We start from the raw sequence: 3,054 nt of genomic DNA on the forward strand, positions 1-3,054 counted from the left end.
GTTCCTCCACAGATTTGTCTTGCTGGATGTTTTTCTGCAGACTTCCTGATGTTGTCCTCTACAATCTCAATGTTGTCCTTATTTCTCACGATGCTCTACAAAATAGATCACTACAAATCAAAATGTGGCATTGCTATGAATAACTTTGTGGATGAACTGTGCTGCGTTCTCACTCCGGCATGCTGTCGCTGGAGCGTCCTTAACCCAATAACCTGCTGACAGCGACTCCTGAGGAGAAAATGTTGAGTCTAGTTCAGAGACAGACGAGTTCACACAAACATCCGGCAGCAGAGTGCAAAGATTTCTGCTTCATTCATCAGTTTATCAGCATGTGACTTGTTTTCATGCAGCGTCTCTGATTCATGTGTTTTTTTTTTTTAATAATAATATTAATTTGCTGCTTTTCACTTTCAGCTTTCACTTCTCAGTTTCACTTCCACCCAAAATCATTTCACTTCTATTTTTCAGAAGTGTTTTTTTTTTCTGTGTTTTGCAACAAATCTCGTCTATGAACAAAGCTGCATTATTTCCTCGCTTTTGTGTATAAAATCCATTTTCGCCGCACATTCACTGAGAAAAATAGACTTTTATGGGCTGATTTTCTGCAGATTCATCGAGCTGCTCGGCTGCAGTAACGTGATGCAGTTTGAAGTGTGTCATAATAAAGATTTTCATGCCCTGATCCAGTTTTTGGTGCACGGAAATGCAAATGTGTTTGAAAGATGCATGTAAAATTTACAAATTATTCCACTTGTGTTTGGGGAAAAAAAAGGGCACAAACAAAACACTTTCTTTTCTCATCTTTAGCTTTCTTGCTTATTTACTAACGAGTTCATAATTTGCACTGTGTAAGTTAGAGATTTTCCTGCAAGATGCACTGAAACTAGAGAGAAAAATCATAAATATGTAGATTTCTCTGCACAGATGCTGTTTTATTTTCACCATGCTGCAGGTGCATGATTTAAATCTCTGCACCCGGAGGTTCCTCAGCATGTCTGAAGCCTTAAGTTGCCATAAAACGGCACTATTTCCATGTGAACGTGCTTGAAGCAGCAGGAACCGCGGGCCACCTCCCTGCTGAGCCAGTAGAGGGCAGCGCTGCTCTTCATCCTGCCTGAACAACAACATGTAGTTCCATCCGCTGCCAGAAAATACACCTGCTGCAGAGCACAAGGACGATTTATCTCTTTATTGTGTTCTGCTCTCCTCTGATATCTCCAGTTTTTGTCAAACTCATTTTTCTGCTGTATTTCGTCCTTGATGCTCCTCCGGTTGCTTCGCTGCGTTCGTTCCTCCCCCTCGTCCGTGGATCACCTCTGACCTTGGCCTTACCGTCTGCAGACATGCACGCCGTTGCATGCGAGCAGAAAAAAAAGAAACTGCACAAACGTCGAGGTGACTTCGGGCCACGTTCGAAACCGGATCTTTGTCTCAGATATCCGAACATGGGAGGCAGTTATGACAGAGAGAGCAGAGAAGGGAGGATTTGGGCAAAGCAGGAGCCGGACGGTGGGGGCTCTGAGGAGTCTATTTGAGGGCGCAAATGAGCGAAGGAGGGGGGAGCCGGAGGGGAGGGAGGGGGATGAGAGCGTTCCTGCCGATGCTCACGTAGGCCCACAGCTGCAGAGTCGCCGCTCCGGCCTTTGTGCCGCCACAGCGACGGCCCCGATTCAGCGCTGCCGGTCCCTCCTCCTGCAGCGCTCGTTCCTGTCACGCCGCCGGTCACACTCCCGGCCTCACGCCTCCCGAAGCCGGCCAGAGCAGCGAGCCGCCGCCGGGCTCAGAGGGATGCATGTGGGTCAGAGAGGAGGCCTGAGGAGGCGACGTCGAACGCCTCTCTGCTGTCTTCACATTCCTGCCTGCAGGAAAACACACATTTCTGTGCACTAATGAGATCATCACCCCCTGATGCCGCTCGCCGTCTGCTGACTCAGGTTCCTATAAGCTGATCCAACGCAGCGGCGAACCCGTCTGACCCCGATACGTACAAACACACCGCGATGTGCTCAGTGTTTCTCCTTCAGCGGCGGCTACGTAAATAATGCATGACTGTGACACGAAGCTGACAAAAGGAGGCCGCAGCAGACGTTTAATGTAGAGCCTTGATTTTATGCAGCTTAGATTGATCTCCATGAGAAAACCCAGATAGACACGGACACGAGGATGTCAGATAGTTCAGAAATGCATCATCTTCTCAATGACTGCATTGTTTCTGAGTTGACAAATGGAATATTTCCTCCTATTAACATTCAAAAGCAATGACGTAGAAAGACTGTACTGAAAATTCAAGCCCCAGATCAGAAACTCAAAGGAACCAAAGTGAGTTTATAGAAAAGAACAAAACAAACACCAGAACCTCCAAAATGACTCCAAACCTGTCCAACACAAGCTACGAATATCAAGAATGACTCAAGATGAATCCAAAACAACTCAAAATTTTTAAAAACGGACTGACAGATTCACTAAACTTTGTCCAAAATGAGCTGAGAGCAGCAGAACCTTCTCAGTTCTGGACCATTGGACTGTGTCTATCTATGTCTGCATCATGGCTCCACATGGAGAAGACCTGAACAGAGGAAGAGAAACATCTGACTGAGAGACTGGACAAAGATGGAAAAGGATCCAGAAGATCAGTGAGCAGCTACAACCCAGTGCAGCCCAGTGTGAGCAGGAACCAGGAGGTCCAGAAGGAGCCATAGTAGCACTGATCAGGGCTGCAGTGGTCGTCCTCCTACAATGACTCCACGGACAGTCAACTACTGTCACTATGGAGCTGTGAACACCAGACAAAGGCAGCTGCTTCAGACTTGGCACAGGGCTTATCAATGGAGACCATTAAGCGCTGATTCATCCACGTGTGTCAGTGCAGCAGACTTCCTGGACACCCAGGTTGCATTTTAAGCAAACACAGAAAGTCTTTGACGTCGTCTCCCTCCTACTTTTACTTGCTCATGCAATAGAGTCCAGATGTTTGGTGTGAACCTGACCAGGACCACCACAGTGGATGCATGGTCCTGACAGTGAAGCACGGAGGTGGCAGCATCATGATACGGG

Source organism: Stegastes partitus, unplaced genomic scaffold (assembly GCF_000690725.1).
Source record: "Stegastes partitus isolate 25-593 unplaced genomic scaffold, Stegastes_partitus-1.0.2 Scaffold691, whole genome shotgun sequence".
Lineage (NCBI taxonomy): Eukaryota > Metazoa > Chordata > Actinopteri > Pomacentridae > Stegastes > Stegastes partitus.